The sequence below is a fragment of the Bombina bombina genome, chromosome 2 (assembly GCF_027579735.1).
Source record: "Bombina bombina isolate aBomBom1 chromosome 2, aBomBom1.pri, whole genome shotgun sequence".
Classification (NCBI taxonomy): domain Eukaryota; kingdom Metazoa; phylum Chordata; class Amphibia; order Anura; family Bombinatoridae; genus Bombina; species Bombina bombina.
The window spans coordinates 1154225810-1154248152 of NC_069500.1; positions in this window are offsets into that span (position 1 = coordinate 1154225810).

The following is a 22343-nucleotide window of genomic DNA, read 5'->3' on the forward strand; positions in this document are numbered from 1 at the left end:
TCCATAGCGCTGTCATTATAAGTTTTGCGGTGAGGCTAAAAAGCTTGCATTTAAGCCTTTAACGACAAGATCCATTACGCCATCTGAGAGCAGTAGTAATGAGTTTTATGCAACAAAACTGTTACATAAAACTCATAACTAAAGTCTGATCCGTCTTTTTTATTGCCTGATGAAACGACTGTTCTACTGGTCGAGAAACGCGTAGCAAAAGAGAATAAAACATTGTTTTTATTATGCTTTTTGGAAGTTGTTTTATAAGATGACCTGGTTCAGCATTGGTTCTCACTAATCCATGTTGATTATTTGTTTCACCTGCTGGAAAACCAGTTGGAGACTTCTGGAGTTTCCCCTCGATCACCCCGTGGAATCGTTTATCAGTGTACTAGCCGCTGAAAGCGCTAGCCTGCTCTTAAGCACCGGTCATAGCACGGTGCAACAACATCTGGTGAGCCTTACATCATCTGCACGTTTACATATTTACCTCTACGATATACACTATGAGGCGCCCTCTCTTTTTGTCTCCAGTTTCCTAACTAAAGTGTTACAAAGTACACTAAACACCCATAAACTACCTATTAACCCTTAAACCGAGGCCCTCCGGCATCGCAAACACTATATTAAAGTTATTAACCCCTATTCCGCCGCTCCACGACATTGTCGCCACTAAACTAAAGTTATTAACCCCTATTCCCCTGCATCCCAACATCGCCCACACTATAATAAAGATATTTATTAACCCCTATTCCGCCTCTACCCAACATCGCTGCGACTAAATAAAGTTAAATAAATTGTATAAAATATCCTTTTCACTGTTTGTATGGTTGTGAAATAGTTAATTCTGTTCCACATAGCATATGACATGGCATGCCAGCCATGTTTTTATATCGCTTTTAATGTCTTCAATAAAATGTTGTTATAACATTATGTAGGTGTCGGGGATGTTGGGGGAGGCAGATTAGGGGTTATTAGATTTATTTTGGTTACGGCGATGTCAGGGGCAGCAGATTAGGCGTGTTTAGACGTGGGGTTTATGTTAGGGTGTTAGGTTTAAACGTAACTTTTTTTTCCCCATAGACAACAATGGGGTTGCGTTACGGAGCTTTTTTATTCTGCGCTTCAGGTTTTAGTTTTTTTTCTAACACTCTCTCCCCATTGATGTCTATAGGGAAAGCGTGCACGAGTACGTCAAAGCAGCGCTTGTATTTTGTGCGGTATGGAGCTCAACACAACCATATGCACAAGCTGGCTTTTCTAAAACTAATGGCAGCGCTATGGAGGGTAAAATAACGCAAATGTTGTTGCGTTCGTTAAATACCCTCTAACGCGCATAACTTGTAATCTCCCTATTTATTTTAAAAATATTGCTTTTTTATTGTTTTATTGCTTTTTTTTTTTTATTAAATTACAACTATGGCCTATATTAGAAGTGGAGCGATATTGATATCCATGCTGAGGTCCTGCCCTAAGAATAGCTCGCAATCTGGTGTTACAAGTGAATGGTAAAAAAAAAAAAAATAGCGCAGCCGACATACCTTCAATGGATAGTACAGGGTGCGCTATCATTGCTCATATTACAAGTGGTGAGTTATGTGTCGTGCACAACATGATAGGCAACAAGAGAAATTAGCCTTACAGTACTTTTCTCCTTCTCCAGCCAGTTCAGCTTCTTTTCCTGTTTATGTGTCTGAGTCCTTTCTCAAGAGCAGCCTATGCAGATTAGTGCTATCAGGGGGGTTGTTTCTTTTTCAGAACGTATTAATCAAAGAAATATTAACTTATGTTTCTATTGTGGAAATGCGGTCATTTCCTAAGCATATGCCGGTGAGGCCCAATGAAAGTGCCTAAAGAAGGTACAATGCAGCATGCAGCTGTATTTCTAAATATGTCTTCTGTTCCTGCTGCCTCATATTTGTCTGTAACTATGGGGCCTATTTATAAAGCTCCGTATGGAGCTTGATGCCCCATGTTTCTGGCGAGCCTTCAGGCTCGCTGGAAACACAAGTTATGAAGCAGCTCCACTGCTCCATAACCTGTCCGCCTGCTCTGAGGCCGCTGACAGACATCGCTAGAATCAACCCAATCGAATACAATCGGGTTGATTGATACCCCTGCTAGTGGCCGATTGGCGGCAAATCTGCAGGGGGCGGCATTGGAGCAGCATACACTCTCAGCATTTATCATTGCACCAGCAGTTCTGTTGAGTGTATGCTGTCGGCATTTATCGATGTGCAGCGGACATGATCCGCAATATCGGTTCATGTCTGCTCACACAATGATAATTAGGCCTCTATATCTCTACAGTGGATCACAAGAACAGTTGAAATTGTAGCAGCTAGGGATTCTGGTGCAAGTGGTTGTTTTTGTGGCTCTAATTAAGCAACATATGGGTCAAACACAATCTATTGGCTGAGGCTTTTTTGCTCTTTTTCCAGTTTGACGAGATCAGAATAGCTCATTTTCAGCTATTAACCTCACCCTCAATTGTGTTTTCAGATCCCTAAGAAAAGCCCTATTTTTACTATGGGTCCGAAAAGTTCTCAGAAATCACAATCCATTTTAAGAGATTTTTCAACACCTCAAATGCACTTGATAAGGCACCAAAATGGCATTTAGGAGATTTTTGACAGTATTCTAAGAATATTTGATGCCATTTTATTATCTTGCAAATGTGCAATACACTCTGAAATGGCCAAAAGGGACAATTTGCTCCAGAAGTTTTTTTGTTTAAAAAGATAGGTAATCCCTTTATTACCCACTAGGTGATAAGCCTGCCCAGAGGGCAGTCTATGTTTAAAAAATACAAACCCCCAAGCTAAAGTTACAAAAAAATAAAAAAAAGTAAAATTACAGAAATAAATAAACAATGCTATCCAAAATAAAAAAAAATTAAACCTAAACTATTACCCCTATAAAAATAAAAAATCCACCCCAAATAAAAACACCCCCTAATCTAATACAAAACTACCAATAGTCCTTTAGTCGGACATTGCCCTTAGTTAAAAAGCTCTTTTACTTACAAAAATTACCAATTATTCCAGCCCAAAAAACCCTAATCTAAAAAAAAAAAAGCCTAAGACTAAGCCCCAAATAGGTATTTACCGTTCACCGTTCCTGAAGTCCGGCGGAGAAGGCCTTCTTCATCCGGAGCGATGGTGGTGCGGAGTGGAGGTGCAGAGCTGGCTTCCCCGATGCGTGGATCCGGAGCGGCGGTCCTCAACGACGGCCCTCGGTGGGGGTGTTCTTCCCCCATGGAGGCTCCTCTCCATACATTGTCTGTCGTACACTGAAGATTGAATGCAAGATACAGCATTTAATTTGGGGTACCTTGCATTCCTATTGGCTGAAATTTTGAAATCAGCCAATAGGATTAGAGCTACTAAAATCCTATTGGCTGTTCAAATCAGCCAATAAGATTTCAATAGCTCTCAATAAATATGGGGTACCTTGCATTTAATCTTCAGTGTGCGACAGACGATCACATGAAGAGGAGCCTCCACGCCGCCAAGGACTGCCGCCGTTGAGGACTGCCGCTGAGGATATGTGCATCAGGGAAGCCAGCTTTTTTTTTTTTCATTTTTAAGATTAGGGATTTAATGGTCTGGAAAGGAGCTGATTGTCCTTCTATGGGCAGTAAAAGAGACGAATGCCCTTTTAAGGGCAAAGCCCATACAAATGGGTAGTTTAGGTTTTTTTTAGTGGTAGTTTTTTTATTTTGGGGGGTTTGGTGGGTGGGGGCTTTTTACTGTTGGGGGGATTTAGTATTTTTTAAATGTAAAAGAGTTGTTTAACTTAGGACAATGCCGTACAAAAGGCCCTTTTAAGGGCTATTGGTAGTTAAGTTTAGATTAGGGGGTGTTTTTATTTTGGGGGCTTTTTTATTTTCATAGGGATCAGGTTTAATTTTTTTTATTTTTGATAATTTTGTTTATTTTTTTCTGTAATTTTAGAGTTTTTTATTTTTTTGTAATTTTAGATTTTTTTGTAATTTAAAGTTAGGTTTTATTTAAGTGTAACTTAGTATTGGGGTTAATTTAGTGGGTGTTAGGTTAGGGGGCTTTGTAATTAAATTAGTTATTTGCGTTGTGAGGGGGTTGGCAGTTAAGGGGTTAATAGAGTAATTAGATTTATTGTGATGTGGGGGTTTAGGGGTTAATAGGTTAATTAGGTTTATTGCGATGTGGGGGTTGGCAGTTTAAGGGTTAATATTTTAATTATGTTATTTGCGGATTAGGGGTTAATTACTTTATTATTTTGCGATGTGGGGGTTTGCGGTTTAGGTGTTTGTTAATACTTCGTACGGGTTATTTTTGTTATACTTTGTGCGGGCAGTTACGTGTTTTTTATTTATTTATTGCGTGCGGTAACATTTCTTTTTGTTATTTTGTGTGGGCGGTTGCATGTTTTTTTTTTTTTAAGGCTTCGAGTTTGCCTACACTGAATCCAGGTGGATTCTGAAAATGGCAGGGTGGTGAAAGAATCCGGAATCCACAGGGATGCAGCTTCTCTGCATCCAGGTGGATTCTTTTGGCTGCAGCCAACATTCCTTTGAGGATGCGTGTGCAACTGGCGACACCGATGGGCGCGTTACAAACCCCATTATAGTATAGATTCCCCAGTTTTCCATAACCAACAGTGTTATATTAAATACTTTTTACCTCTGATTATCTTGTATTTATGCAACTGCAGACTGACCCCTTTTTTCAGTTTTTTGACAGCCTTGCATTTTAGCCAACCAGTGCTGCCTCATAAATACCTCCCCGGAAGTGAGCACAATGTTATCTATATGGCACACATGAACTAGCGTTGTCTAACTGTAAAAAACTAGCAAAATGCACTGAGTTAAGAGACGGCCTTCAAGGGCTTAGAAATTAGCATATGAGCCTACCTAGGTTTAACAGTCCAACAAACAAATGGATAATGAAAATGAGTACACTCAACGGTGATCAAGCTGTGAAAAATCCAGTCATCCAGGCCCTATCTCTTTAAGAGCCTCATGATAAATTCAAGCAAAAACCTTTACCTTTCGGTTAGCGGATGACGTTTAGATGCCAGCTGTTGTCATCAGTGAAAAAGTGTTACAATAGAGCGAGTAAGCCCAAGGTTAAAAGCCCAAGGTTAAAACCAAAACACTTTCATTGTTTCATATTAAAAACATACAGACACACTGATCCTATGTCCATATACTCTGATGTAGAGTATATGGACATAGGAACAGTGTGTCTGTATGTTTTTAATATGAAACAATAATGTTGGTCTGATGAAGGGGCGAACACCCCGAAATGTCACTATATATATATAAAACCCAATTATTATGTTTATTGTATCTCCATTTATTGTTTCAATCGCTTTGCGACTGTACAGTATGTAGCTAGTTTTAGCAAATTGTTGCATACTTATGTTATTGAATTTGTCATTGGGAGACAGGCATTTCAAAGTACTATACAGCAAAACTAGCAGCATTAAGCTATATTGCAATGTTCTTTAATGTTCATAAATTAATTCAAATTAATTGTTTAAATTATTAATTTTAATAACACCAAAATGCTATTTGCAAAGTCCTGACTGGACTTTGAACTTACTTATTTAAAAGTCAAATGAAATAGTTGACTTTGATCCCAATTCCAGATAATGCAAAAGCAAAAAGTAAAACATAACAGCTAATTGGTTTAGCATTAATGATCGTTATAATTGGGAATTATTATTTCAAATGATTTAAAATTTAGTAGACAATGTAGTACTGCAGCGAGTAAGGCCAGCAGAATGCTTGGATGTATTGGAAGAGGTATTTGCAGCTGAAATAGTAAGGTTCTTATACCACTTTATAGATCATTAGTTAGGCCTCATCTTGAGTATTGTGTTCAGTTCTGGAGGCCATATATTTAGAAGGATATTAACAAACTTGAATCTGTGCTAAGGAGGGATACCTCAATGGTACATGGTCTAAAAAATAAAACTTACCAGGATAGGCTGAATTACCTAAATATGTAAGCTTAGAGGAGAGAAGGGAAAGAAGTGATATGATAGCAACTTTCAAGTACGTTAAAGGGCTTAGTAAAACTGAGGCTCTGGGTATTTTACATAAAATGGAAAATATAAGAACAATGGGTCATGAGCTCAAGCTGAAGTGTAGTAGATTCAGGAGAAATTTGAGGAAGCACTTCTTTACAAAAAGAGTGATTAATTTATGGAATAAACTTCCTCAAGAGGTAGTAATGACAAACACTGTGGGGGACTTTAAGAATGCCTGGGACAAGCATAAGGCTATCCTACAAACTAGATAAGTTTATACTATTAAGTAATATCGGGCAGACTTGCTTGGCCTAGTGCTCCTATCTGCCGTCAATATCTATGGCCTAGATTTGGAGTTCGGCGGTAGCCGTCAAAACCAGCGTTAGAGGCTCCTAACGCTGGTTTTGGCCGCCCGCTGGTATTTGGAGTCAGTGATTAAAGGGTCTAACGCTCACTTTTCAGCCGCGACTTTTCCATACCGCAGATCCCCCTACGCCATTTGCGTATCCTATCTTTTCAATGGGATCTTTCTAACGCCGGTATTTAGAGTCGTTTCTGAAGTGAGCGTTAGAGCTCTAACGACAAAATTCCAGCCGCCTGAAAATAGCAGGAGTTAAGAGCTTTCTGGCTAACGCCGGTTTATAAAGCTCTTAACTACTGTACCCTAAAGTACACTAACACCCATAAACTACCTATGTACCCCTAAACTGAGGTCCCCCCACATCGCCGCCACTCGATTAAAATTTTTAACCCCTAATCTGCCGACCGCCACCTACGTTATACTTATGTACCCCTAATCTGCTGCCCCTAACACCGCCGACCCCTATATTATATTTATTAACCCCTAACCTGCCCCCCACAACATCGCCGCCAGCTACTTAAAATAATTAACCCCTAATCTTCCGACCGCAAAGCGCCGCCACCTACGTTATCCCTATGTACCCCTAATCTGCTACCCCTAACACCGCCGACCCCTATATTATATTTATTAACCCCTAATCTGCCCCCCACAACGTCGCCGACACCTGCCTACACTTATTAACTCCTAATCTGCCGAGCGGACCTGAGCGCTACTATAATAAAGTTATTAACCCCTAATCCGCCTCACTAACCCTATCATAAATAGTATTAACCCCTAATCTGCCCTCCCTAACATCGCCGACACCTACCTTCAATTATTAACCCCTAATCTTCCGATCGGAGCTCACCGCTATTCTAATAAATGGATTAACCCCTAAAGCTAAGTCTAACCCTAACACTAACACCCCCCTAAGTTAAATATAATTTTTATCTAACGAAATAAATTAACTCTTATTAAATAAATGATTCCTATTTAAAGCTAAATACTTACCTGTAAAATAAACCCTAATATAGCTACAATATAAATTATAATTATATTATAGCTATTTTAGGATTAATATTTATTTTACAGGTAACTTTGTATTTATTTTAACCAGGTACAATAGCTATTAAATAGTTAATAACTATTTAATAGCTAAAATAGTTAAAATAATAACAAATTTACCTGTAAAATAAATCCTAACCTAAGATATAATTAAACCTAACACTACCCTATCAATAAAATAATTAAATAAACTACCTACAATTACCTACAATTAACCTAACACTACACTATCAATAAATTAATTAAACACAATTCCTACAAATAAATACAATGAAATAAACTAGCTAAAGTACAAAAAATAAAAAAGAACTAAGTTACAGAAAATAAAAAAATATTTACAAACATAAGAAAAATATTACAACAATTTTAAACTAATTACACCTACTCTAAGCCCCCTAATAAAATAACAAAGCCCCCCAAAATAAAAAATTCCCTACCCTATTCTAAATTAAAAAAGTTACAAGCTCTTTTACCTTACCAGCCCTGAACAGGGCCCTTTGCGGGGCATGCCCCAAGAAGTTCAGCTCTTTTGCCTGTAAAAAAAAACATACAATACCCCCCCCCCAACATTACAACCCACCACCCACATACCCCTAATCTAACCCAAACCCCCCTTAAATAAACCTAACACTAATCCCCTGAAGATCTTCCTACCTTGTCTTCACCATCCAGGTATCACCGATCCGTCCTGGCTCCAAGATCTTCATCCAACCCAAGCGGGGGTTGGCGATCCATAATCCGGTGCTGAAGAGGTCCAGAAGAGGCTCCAAAGTCTTCCTCCTATCCGGCAAGAAGAGGACATCCGGACCGGCAAACATCTTCTCCAAGCGGCATCTTCGATCTTCTTCCATCCGGAGCGAAGTGGCAGGATCCTGAAGACCTCCAGCGCGGAACATCCATCCGGACCGACGACTGAACGACGAATGACTGTTCCTTTAAGGGACGTCATCCAAGATGGCGTCCCTCGAATTCCGATTGGCTGATAGGATTCTATCAGCCAATCGGAATTAAGGTAGGAATTTTCTGATTGGCTGATGGAATCAGCCAATCAGAATCTAGTTCAATCCGATTGGCCGATCCAATCAGCCAATCAGATTGAGCTCGCATTCTATTGGCTGATCGGAACAGCCAATAGAATGCGAGCTCAATCTGATTGGCTGATTGGATCGGCCAATCGGATTGAACTAGATTCTGATTGGCTGATTCCATCAGCCAATCAGAAAATTCCTACCTTAATTCCGATTGGCTGATAGAATCCTATCAGCCAATCGGAATTCGAGGGACGCCATCTTGGATGACGTCCCTTAAAGGAACAGTCATTCGTCGTTCAGTCGTCGGTCCGGATGGATGTTCCGCGCTGGAGGTCTTCAGGATCCTGCCGCTTCGCTCCGGATGGAAGAAGATCGAAGATGCCGCTTGGAGAAGATGTTTGCCGGTCCGGATGTCCTCTTCTTGCCGGATAGGAGGAAGACTTTGGAGCCTCTTCTGGACCTCTTCAGCACCGGATTATGGATCGCCAACCCCCGCTTGGGTTGGATGAAGATCTTGGAGCCAGGACGGATCGGTGATACCTGGATGGTGAAGACAAGGTAGGAAGATCTTCAGGGGATTAGTGTTAGGTTTATTTAAGGGGGGTTTGGGTTAGATTAGTGGTATGTGGGTGGTGGGTTGTAATGTTGGGGGGGGGTATTGTATGTTTTTTTTTACAGGCAAAAGAGCTGAACTTCTTGGGGCATGCCCCGCAAAGGGCCCTGTTCAGGGCTGGTAAGGTAAAAGAGCTTGTAACTTTTTTAATTTAGAATAGGGTAGGGAATTTTTTATTTTGGGGGGCTTTGTTATTTTATTAGGGGGCTTAGAGTAGGTGTAATTAGTTTAAAATTGTTGTAATATTTTTCTTATGTTTGTAAATATTTTTTTATTTTCTGTAACTTAGTTCTTTTTTATTTTTTGTACTTTAGCTAGTTTATTTCATTGTATTTATTTGTAGGAATTGTGTTTAATTAATTTATTGATAGTGTAGTGTTAGGTTAATTGTAGGTAATTGTAGGTAGTTTATTTAATTATTTTATTGATAGGGTAGTGTTAGGTTTAATTATATCTTAGGTTAGGATTTATTTTACAGGTAAATTTGTTATTATTTTAACTAGGTAACTATTAAATAGTTCTTAACTATTTAATAGCTATTGTACCTGGTTAAAATAATTACAAAGTTGCCTGTAAAATAAATATTAATCCTAAAATAGCTATAATATAATTATAATTTATATTGTAGCTATATTAGGGTTTATTTTACAGGTAAGTATTTAGCTTTAAATAGGAATCATTTATTTAATAAGAGTTAATTTATTTCGTTAGATAAAAATTATATTTAACTTAGGGGGGTGTTAGTGTTAGGGTTAGACTTAGCTTTAGGGGTTAATCCATTTATTAGAATAGCGGTGAGCTCCGATCGGAAGATTAGGGGTTAATAATTGAAGGTAGGTGTCGGCGATGTTAGGGAGGGCAGATTAGGGGTTAATACTATTTATGATAGGGTTAGTGAGGCGGATTAGGGGTTAATACATTTATTATAGTAGCGCTCAGGTCCGGTCGGCAGATTAGGGGTTAATAAGTGTAGGTAGGTAGCGGCGACGTTGGGGGGGGCAGATTAGGTGTTAATAAATATAATATAGGGGTCGGCGGTGTTAGGGGCAGCAGATTAGGGGTACATAGGGATAACGTAGGTTGCGGCGGTTTACGGAGCGGCAGATTAGGGGTTAAAAAAAATATGCAGGGGTCAGCGATAGCGGGGGCGGCAGATTAGGGGTTAATAAGTGTAAGGTTAGGGGTGTTTAGACTCGGGGTACATGTTAGGGTGTTAGGTGCAGACGTAGGAAGTGTTTCCCCATAGGAAACAATGGGGCTGCGTTAGGAGCTGAACGCTGCTTTTTTGCAGGTGTTAGGTTTTTTTTCAGCTCAAACAGCCCCATTGTTTCCTATGGGAGAATCGTGCACGAGCACGTTTTTGAGGCCGGCCGCGTCCGTAAGCAACTCTGGTATCGAGAGTTGCATTTGCGGTAAAAATGCTCTACGCTCCTTTTTTGGAGCCTAACGCAGCATTTGATTAAACTCTCGATACCAGAGTTAAATTTATGGTGCGGCCAGAAAAAAGCCCGCGGAGCGTTAACAGCCCTTTTACCGCCGAACTCCAAATCTAGGCCTATGTTTCTACAAATGTATCCGTTCATAACACTCATGCAATTAACAGTTTTCTTTTAAATTTTTAAACATCCAAACACATAACGTGCACTGTACTATAAAATTTGATTCAGCTTAATGTGTTCCAAATGACTTATTATGCCTACAGAATATTTCTGCCATTGTTTCTTAATGTTTATATTTTGTATTTGAAATGGCTGATTTTGCTTATTAAAACAATCACCTGTTGATTTCTAGGACAGTCCCATTAAAATGGGCTGAGCTTGCAGGAAAAGAAAACCTGCTAATGATATCTATGTCTAAACAGATAGCCTAATAATTAGGTATTGCAATGCTAATTATGGCTAAGGGGTTTAATGAACAAAACAGCTATTTGGGATACAAAAATATCTCTCTCTCCTACACCTCACTTGGAGATGAATTAATGCTATTGACTCCTGTTTATATAGCTTTTCAAATTAAACCAATTAGCTTTAACTGAAATCACAGATAAATATTATATCGTCATTAATGTCTATTTGAAAACAAGTGCGAAGACAAATATGAGTGAATAGAGTATGAAATATGGGCACACAGCCAATAAGGCTGCTCAGAACAGGCTAAAATTGTTTTTCAAGAAGATAAGGTTTGTTACTTATTTTCCACCAATAAATCCACTTTTCATTACTTTAATTTCACTACAGTGTCAAACATGCTGAAAGAACATTGTGATAAATGGAAACATTACTTCTAGAACGTGACTATTTAATTTAATTTTAGATTTGTGTTCAGAAGAAACGTCTGTCAGGTTGATGGCACTAAGCCTAAAAAATACATGGTAATTTAAATGGTATTTTAATGGTTATTGTATTACTGTTTACACATACATGCATATTACTTTACAGTTAAATGCTGTAGAAAAATAAGTAACAGGCGGAATTAAAATGGTATCTGCAATGATTCCAGTTTTAAAAGACTAGACGAGATCAGCTTGACTATAACATTATCAGGCCACAGACAACTAAATCGCTCTGATTTACCAACACAAAACCACAGGTACACTGTGTTAAGTTATTGTACATTGAACAATATAAAATACATTAATTAATAAACACTTGAAATGTATTAGTTACATACATAAATAAATAAATGTCTTGCCTTGGTGGAAAGCAAAGTTTGCCAAAAGGAAATATTTTATAAGAAACAACAAGATTAATATGGTACAGCTAAAATACTCCCCTCAGGTGGGACCACTGCCGTCTCACAGTTTTCTCCCAAAAAACTTCAAAACTTGTGCTGTATCTTATAAGAGGCGCTGGACCCAGGGGTATATCCGGTCTTGAAAATATTCTTTGGGACACTTTCCAATCTCACTTGCAGGGATAAGGCACTAGAAAAAATCCATAATGGTGTAATATGCCAGTATAGGGAAAGCCCAAATAATACTGTACAAGATAAGTTAAGAGTGTTCAGCCTGTTTATTGTAGATTGAGTAAACAACTCCTTCATAAAGAGTATTCACTTGTTTTATTTAGGGCACTAAACAAGTGAATACTCTTTATGATGGAGTTGTTTACACGATCTACAATAAACAGGCTGAACACTCGTAACTTATCTTGTAAGTACAGTATTATTAGGTATTTCCCTTTACTGGCATATTACACCATTGTGGATTTTTTCTAGTGCCTTATCATCTCTGCGAGTGAGATTGGAAAGTTTCCAAAACAGTGTTTCTCGGCCGCAAGCTCCTGGCCGTTTCCTCCTGGTTAAACGGCCAGGAGCTTGCGGCCGAAAAACGCGTTTTAAGCTTATCAAATAAATCACCCATTGTTTTTATTCTAAGCTTTGTTATAGCTTTTTTATCTTATAATACCCTATTGCTTCCTGGGGGCTTTTTGAATTTACAAACAGCCTTGTATTCACGGACACTGCTGCCCACTCCCAATACATAGTGGAAGCCGCACATTACAAACAGTGCCAACACAGGAGATCCTCTGGGTGTTACGGAGGAGAGTCCACGGCTGTGCCTTTGACACATTGGAGGATCCATATTTCAGCGTACTGACTACTGCTGAATGTCAGCCTGCACATTCGCACTTCTTTATGTAAGAGTGCCAGTACTCTTGTGAGTATATTTCCATTTGTTTGTCTTCTTGTGATCTCACGTTTTGAAGTTTATCTGCACTATGAGGCACTGTCTTTCTATGTTCACTCTACAGATGCACTGATTGATTACTCAGTTCCAAGACTAGCAGCCCAGCGTACCAACTCACCATTGTACCAGAGACTATATTACCCTTTGTGATATCGCCCACAACCATCTCTTGGACACTTTATGATAAGCACATTCATATATATATGTTTTGAGTGTTACTAATATAAGTCTAAGAATTTTCTTGCTTTTTAATTTTTTCTTATATTTCATTTTTTATTTTGTTTCTGTCATCATTATTATTATCATTATTTTTTATTTATTTTTATTTTTTATAATATTGGCATTACTCAATACTTATATTTGTTTCACAATCACAATTTCAATTGGTTTAGAGACCAAACAGCCTCACTTTGTTACTACGTTTTAAATGAGATTATATTTACAGTGGCGCACTCTATTACTATACAACCGGTAAAGTTTTGCACATTAACCCATTAGCTTGGCAAAGCAATGCAGCTCTCTATGGCAGTGAAGCAGTTAATTTACAAACTGTGCCAGCTCTCTGCCATTAGGAAAGTGGCATTTGCTAACACTTGGCATCTGTAGGGTTAATAAAGTATTACCCACTGGTGTTTTAGAGTTAATTTTATTGTATGTGCCATCACTTTACATATATACATCGGACTTTGTCTCCAGGGACCGGCCGCAGATGCAGATAAGAGCACTACTGTGATAGATGCAGTCATACTCACTGGCAACAGCTGATTACTTAATAATAGGTAGTATGACTCAGAGAAAGCTTCTTTCTACTTTTTACTCCTAAAATCAGTTAAAAGATAATACACCTCTATCCATTAGTGCCTGATTAAGAATATTACAGTTCCTAACTGAAAAAGCCCCCCTGAGCATAAACAGCGCACTGCGCATGCGCAATACACGAAACCGTGCAATATCGACTTATTTCAGTTTGTGGACAATGTGTACAAGATCAGGATGATGTTGGGATAGGAGGGCTCAGACGGCCATCTCAAAAGAAAGAATTGAAGATGAACTAGTAAGTGTTTTTACTTACACACTATATATCGATCCACATTGGCATAATGTTTGCTGTACTAATCGTTGCAAATATTATCTAAATAAGTAGGAACATTTTTTAGCTTGACTGTTCCGTTAAATCTCATTTTCCCCTCTTTTTCCAACTAGAACAAGCAAAATGTTAAAAAATTTAAATAAAAGGTCTGCATTCTAAATTATGGCTGTTTACATCTTTGAAAATTAGAGGTACTACAATACTGATTGCACTCCCAGATTAGCCCTTTATAAATGTATTGCACCTGCATGGTACGGCAGCTATAGTTTAAGTTTGAACAAAGTTAAAACTTCAGTTCCACAACTAGTGACAAAACTATTGAATTTAAATTAAATTATAATGTCAAAAAAGTTTTTTTTTTTAACAAATTCAAATAATTTGGATTTTAGTTCATTCTACAGCTTATTTGGCTGGCTGTATTTTCATGAAACTTAGTATGCTGACAGCTTTTGACTTGATCTAGTAACCTTTGGTAGTTTGGAGTTTTATGTTATTGCACTCAAAATTGCTTTCATTTTGCAATAACCCACTGTGAAGGTTGGGCAGTTATTTTGCCACCTGACATGCTCAGTACAGTACTTCATCTACTGCACACTATCAGTATAGCTACAATAAATCTGTCTGTCAGAAGGAGGAGACTATTTCTAGGTTTGCTTCTCCATTTTACTAAGGACCTAATTCTCAAAAACTTCCAGCCTAGAGAGAAATTATAATTTCAAATTAAACTGAATGGTTTCACTGCAGTTTAACTTCTATTTGCTTCTAGTTTAGTGTACAGTGAATTGTGAAAATTCTGCAGAAAAACCTAGGAAACTTGCTCCCCTTACTGAAACTGTAATAATTGGTCTCTCTTCTGATTGAAGTTTAGATCCCTATAGGAAGCAAATGGTATTACATAATATATTCCCAGACTGAATAGGAGACCAAGTATTATTTGATGAACCACAAATGCAGATAATACGCTGTTTATGTATAGCTAAAGTATCAGTGAAAGAACAGAAAATTCTGAAAAGTACTTTTACTATAATCCACCATTATATGTAGCCAATGATATATGGATTAGTGCATACACTTTCACTAAGGCTGGATGTAATAAGTAAGGCAACGCCAGCAGTGAAATGACAGAACCACCAAGAAAAATAAACCAAACAGACTGCAGTAAAAAACATTCAGTTATAAGTGTTGCCAAACATATAGCTAGAATGTAAACACCAGGTTATTTAGAGGTGAGCTGAACCAGCTACCCTTAGTTGTTGAGAACAGCCTAAGTGATATGGGTGTCCTGTGTTGGATTGTGAGGCTCTGGAATCAAGTGTAACACTTGTTGTAGTGAGAGGCTGGCATGTCACCTCAGATGTGTAGAGGCTGAGTTGGTTAGCTAGTCACACTGTTGCGCTGTGAAGGAAAAAGACTAACGTGTCTCTGCGGAGTCTTCTGTTGTTATGGTGCTGAAGTTAGCTCCTTATTCTGCCAGCTTCTTATTCGAATGCTGAAGTTAGCTCCTTATTCGGCCAGCTTCTTATTTGAAGATGGAAGTTAGCTGTCTATTCACCCAGCATCTTATTCAGGTTAGCTTCTTGTTCATGAAAGTAATTATTTATTAAACGACAATAAGTAATAGTAATATGATATTAATCATGAAATTTGGCACCAAGCCTGGCACCATAATTTCCATTAATTTCTATAGCAAATTCTTAACAAGGAACAAAGCATTTTCTAAATGAAAACCATCTTGACTCACCAATTATTATTATTTTTTTATACTAATTGAGCATCTCTCTATAATATTGTTTATAAAATATAGCTCCAAACGTGGCACTCTAGCATCCATGCATTTCAATATGATATGCTGAATAAGGAAAAAGGCTTTTACTCTATTAAAACAATATTGGCTCAATCTCATTAAGTTTTTTTATACTAATTACTAGCCCGAGCCAAATGATATTGATCATATAATATGTAGTGATGTTGCGAACATAAAATTTTCCGTTGGCGAACGCGAACTTCCGCAAATGTTTGCGAGCGGGCAAACCGGGCGAACCACCATAGACTTCAATAGGCAGGCGAATTTTAAAACCCACAGGGACTCTTTCTGGCCACAATAGTGCTGGAAAAGTTGTTTCAAGGGGACTAACACCTGGACTTTGGCATGCCGGAGGGGGATCCATGGCAAAACTCCCATGGAAAATTACATAGTTGATGCAGAGTCTGGTTTTAATCCATAGAGGGCATAAATCACCTAACATTCGTAAATTGTTTGGAATAACGTGCTTTAAAACATCAGGTATGATGTTGTATCGATCAGGTAGTGTAAGGGTTATGCCCGCTTAACAGTGACAGACCAAACTCCCGCAGCGGGTACAACATCATCATCATCACACCGTACGTCCATGTGTGTAATGCTGCCTCACTGAGACATATCCCTGTTATCTACATCCTCTGGCAATAATGGTTGCGCATCACTCATTTCTTACAACTGATGTGTAAATAACTGCTCTGACAGATCAAGTGAAGCGGCTGTGGTGCTAGTGTTGGTGGTGGCAGCAGGCGGACGAGTGGTAACTTGAGAGGTGCCCGAAGCTAAGCTGGAGGAGGATGGTGCGTCAAGGTTCCGAGCGGAAGCTGTAGAAGATTGGGTGTCCTGTGTTAGCCAGTCAACTATGTCCTCAGAACTTTTCGAGTTCAGGGTACATGGCCTCTGAACACTGGGCATTATTCTAGGGCCAAAGGGAATCACAGCACCACGACCACGACGGCCCCTGCGGGGTGGCCTGCCTCTGCCTGTCATTTTTTTTTCGATTAGTGGTACTATGCGTGCAAGCTACTGTGACAACAGATATGAGTGGCACTGTGCACTGGCAGAAGTTGGCAGAGTAGAGGCTGTAGGCCTGACACACACGCTTGCAGACAACCAACTGCTATTCAATCTATTACAGTCAAAATTGTATTTTTTTTTTTAAAAATGTACACTACTGTTATACCAGATATGAGTTGCACTGGTGTGACACTGTGCCCTGGCAGGAACTGAAACGCACACTTGTGAAGGAAACTGACTGCTATTATTTCACAGTCAAATTTCTAGTTTTTTTTTTAACCCCTTAAGGACCAAGGCCATTTTTCAATTTCTTTCCCTTAAGGACCAGGGCTATCTTTACATTTCTGTGGTGTTTGTGTTTAGCTGTAATTTTCCTCTTACTCATTTACTGTACCCACACATATTATATACCGTTTTTCTCGCCACTAAATGGACTTTCTAAAGATACCATTATTTTCATCATATCTTATAAAATATGAGGAAAAAATGGAAAAAAAACACACTTTTTCTAACTTTGACCCCCAAAATCTGTTATACATCTACAACCACCAAAAAACAACCATGCTAAATAGTTTCTAAATTTTGTCCTGAGTTTAGAAATACCCAATGTTAACATGTTCTTTGCTTTTTCTGCAAGTTATAGGGAAATAAATACAAGAAGCACTTTGCTATTTCAAAACCACTTTTTTTCAAAATGAGCGCTAGTTACATTGGAACCCTGATATCTGTCAGGAATACCTGAATATCCCTTGACATGTATAGATTTTTTTTTAGAAGACATCCCAAAGTATTGATCTAGGCCCATTTTGGTATATTTCATGCTACCATTTCACCACCAAATGCGATCAAATAAAAAAAAAATGTTCATTTTTTTACAAACTTTAGGTTTCTCACAGAAATTATGTACAAACAACTTATGCAATTATGGCATAAATGGTTGTAAATGCTTCTCTGGGATCCCCTTCGTTCAGAAATAGCAGAGTTATAGTATAGTATAGTATAGTTTACTCAATGATGACTAATAGGGGGCGGACCGAACATCGCATATGTTCGCCCGCTGCAGCGAATGCGAACAAGCTATGTTCGCCGGGAACTATTCGCCAGCGAACTATTCGCGACATCACTAATTATGGCATCAAACTTGTCACTATAATCCATGCATTTCAATAGGAAATTCTAAATAAGTAACTAAGTTTTACTCTATTAAAACCACCTCAGTTCACTCACATTTCACATGTTTTATACTAATTGGGCATCCCTCTATATAAAAATGGTATAACTAGGCTGAGCCAAATTATATTGATCATAAAATATGGCATCAAACCTGGTACCCTAATTTATATGCATTTCAATGGGAGATTCTGAATAAGTAACCAAGCTTTTACTGTATTAAAACCATCTTGGTTCACTCACATTTGGCTTGTTTTATGCTAATTAGGCATCCCTCTATATAAAGAAAATGAAATCTAGCCTGAAACAAATTATGTTGATCATTTAATATAGCATCAAACGTGGTACCCTAGCATCCATGCATTTCAAAGGGAAATTCTGAATAAGTAACCAAGCTTTTACTCTATTAAAACCATCTTGGCTCACTCACATTTGGCTTGTTTTATGCTAATTGGTCATTGTTCTATATAAAGAAATTAAATCTAGCCTGAGCCAAAGAATAGTTATGGTTGAAAAAATGATACCTTTTGCTCAGTAGAATCACCAAGAGCAAGTTATCCCAGTATACTTCACCACTGTTTCGGTTTCTGTTGTGGCAGTGAGTGCAAAAAGTGCTGCCACAACGTAAACCGAAACAGTGGTGAAGTATACCGGGCTAACTGGGGATTCTACTGAACAAAAGGTATAGTTTTTTTCAACCATAACTATTCTGAAACAGTGGCATATTATAATTTTACCTACATCTACTGACTGTGTAAATCTGGAAGCCATTGAGGGCTTAAATATCTGCTATTGTCCAGAATAAGCCAAATCTCATTTTGGGGATCCCATTTTTCACTCACAAGACTCTTGAGATAATGTTATATGTTTCTGAGCTTATTTATGCGTTTGTGTGCGAATTAGCTTGTATAAAAAAATGCATAAAAACGAGTATAAAAATGAATTTAAAGTGACCATATTTATTATGTATCAATACAAGTCATAACCATGGGTGTTTTAATTTTATTTTGCAATTATAGAAATTGCATTTTATTTGAAATACAAATTGTTTTAATGTTTTTGCCTTCATTTTGTATTCACATGAGGAACCTAATCTTTTTAAATATAAACATATATTTTCATACATCTGACTGAGTGTGGTTAGCTGTGCAGAGCATCTTTACTTTTTATATTTTAATCATTAGGAATACCTGCAGAAAATAATCCTATTTTGAAGCTGCTAACGCCACCTCTCTGATTAACTGCTGAATATACTTCTTTCACTTGTAAATTCTGAATAAGTAACCACGCTTTTCTCTATTAAAACCATTTTTGCTCACTATTATTTGGCTTGTTTTATACTAATTGGGCAACCTTCTATATAAGAAAATTCAATCTAATTTGAGCCAAATGATATTGGTCATAAAATATGGCACCAAACCTGGTACCTTAATGTCCATGCATTTCAATGAGAGGTTCAGAATAGGTAACCCAGCTTTTACAAAACTAGGCACACTAGCATTCATTTATTTCAAAGGGATATTTTGAAGTAACCAAGCTTTTACTCTATTAAAACCATCTTGGCTCACTCACATTTGGCTTGTTTTATACTAATTGGGCATACCTCTGTATAAAAAAAGCTAAAACTAGGCTGAGCCAAACTATATTGATGACATAATATGGCAGAAAACCAGGTACTCTAATTTCCATGCATTTCAATGAGAGATTCTGAATACGTAACCAAGCTTTTAATCTATTAAAACCACATTGGCTCACTCACATTTGGCTTGTTTTATGCTAATTGGGCATCCCTCTATATAAAAAAAATTAAATCTAGTCTGAGCCAAATGATATTGATTATAAAATATGGCACCAAACCTGGTACCCTAATTTCCATGCATTTTAACGGGAAATTCTGAACAAGTAACCAAGTTTTTACTCTATTAAAACCATCTTGGCTCACTGACATTTGGGTTGTTGTATGCTAATTGTTGATCCTTCTATGTAAAAACATTCTATCTAGCTTGAGCCAAATGATATTGATCATATAATATGGCACCAAACTTGGCACCCTAGCATCCATGCATTTAAAAAAATCTGAATAAGGAACTGAGCATTTCCATATAAAAACAATCTTGGCTCCCCAATATTTAGTTTGTTTTCCAGTAATTGGATATCCCTCTATACAAAAAAGTATGGCACCCTAGCATCCATGCATTTCAATGAGAAATTCTGAAAAGGGAACCAAGCTTTTTCTCTATTAAAACCTTCTTGGCCTACTCACATTCGGCTTGATTTATACTTATTGGGCATTCCTCTATATAACAAAAGTTTAATCTAGCCTAAGCCAAATGATACTGATCACAAATATGACATCAAACTTGGCACCCTAGCTTCCATGCATTTCAAAGGAAAATTTTGAATAAGGAAGAAAGCTTTTACTCTATTAAAACCACATAGGCTCATTCATATTTTGCTTGTTTTATACTAAACACATACAGAGAGAAGCATGCTCACAGGAATGAACAACCGGCTCAATACCATCGTTAGCCTGTTCTATGGCGATTTACCAACTGGGTGCATCTTCTTTTTAGCCCAGTTATGCTTTTCAAAGAGCACAACTTTCCTGTAGTATATAAGTAGGATCCCACCTATTACGGTCAGTCCAGCACCTAAATACAAAGCAATTCCTCTCTGAACAAGGAACACAGCAACCCCAGATGATTGTTTCGGCCTTCATTGGGCATAGTTCAATCTAGCCTGAGCCAAATGATATTAATCATAAGATATGGCATTAAACTTGGCGACCTAGCATCAATGCATTTCAATAGGATATTCTGAATACGTAACCAAGCTTTTACTCTATTAAAACCATAATGGCTCACTCTTATTTGGCTTGTTTTATACTAATTAGGCAACTCTCTATATAAAAAAGTTGAATCTAGCTTGAGCCAAACGATATTGATGATTAAATATGACACCAATTCTAGCACCCTAACTTCAATGCATTTAATTGGGAAATTCTGAATAAGGACATGAGCATTTCATCTATAAAAACCATCTTGGCTCACCAAAATTTTGGCTTCATTTATACTAATTGGGCATCCCTTTATATAAAAAAGTTGAATCTAGCTTGAGCGAAATGATATTGATGATAAAATATGACACAAAGGGGGGCGGAGCCGACCATGAAGTGAAATGGACGTGTATTGCTAATGCTCCATGTTCAAACTGGCACCTGAGGAGGTTACTGTGGGTTCAAATGCTCTCTGACCCATATAAATCAATATAGATGATGTAAGAAGAGCCTGGGAAGGCAAATAAAGCAACATTGTGTGAGTAAAATGAAGTTTTAAGCGAGCTGAAGCCTTAAACATAAATGCGCCCCTGCAGCTAGGCCTGGAAACCCCATACATTATAATACATTGGAGCTGCAGATAAGATCTCAGGGTCAAATAGCAGGCAGACTTGAGAAGAAGGGGATATACAAATATAAAAGCAATGATCCGGAGCATTTGTTAAAATCACGCCCCTGCTGATTGATCGGGAAACCCTGTATTTACATTAGGAGGTTGTGTGGGGCTCTACAGGTACACAGGCCTTTACAGCTAAATAAGATCACAGTGGGAAGGCAGTAGATCTCAAACAGACACAGAGAGATTTTGCAGAGGGTTAATAGAGGACCATTAAAGGGACATTAAACACTAAATACATGCTAGATAGAATGATGCATTCAAAGAAAAGATTAGTCCATGACTAACATGTAGATGTATTTTTTAAAGTTTCATTAGGTGTTTAAAAAGTGACAAAATAAGTGTAAAGTTTCAGTGTCTATAAAACAATTGGAGCTGCCATGTTGTAACTTGTGTTACCTTCTCTGCTGTGGTCAATTAGGGACAGTTATACATAGGTCATTAGAGTGTGCAGCCAATGGCCGTGTGGAATATAACAGTGTTCTGCACTTCCATTTCTAACAGGAACTAAAAAGCTCACAATTTCAGAATGGAATTACAGGCAAAGAGGACAAAATAAATAATGAAAGTATATTGCAGACTTCTTTTTATATATGTGATTTATCATTTTATATTACTATCTCGAAGTGTGTAATGTCCCTTTAATATAAGGTAAAGTGCACAGACAGAGTGACCCTGCTATTCTACTACAGAAAACCCCTACAAGCAAACGGTCTGACACAACTTTTTTACACAGCAGAAGCACCAGCTACTGAACAAGGCCTAGTTGATGTGATTTCTGAATAACCTTAGACCAGACACTTATCAATAATACATACAGAGAGAAGTGCACTCACAGGAACGAACAACTGGCTCAATAACATTGTTAGCCTGTTCTATGGCGATTTACCACCTGGGTGCAACTTTTTAGCCCAGTAATGCTATTCACAGAGTAGAACTTTCCTGTAGTATATCAGTCTAATCCCGCCTATTACGGTCAGTCCAGTGCCGAAATACCAGGCAATTCCTCTCTGAACAAGGAACACAGCAACCCCAGACGATCGTTTCGGCCTTCATTGGGCCTCGTCAGT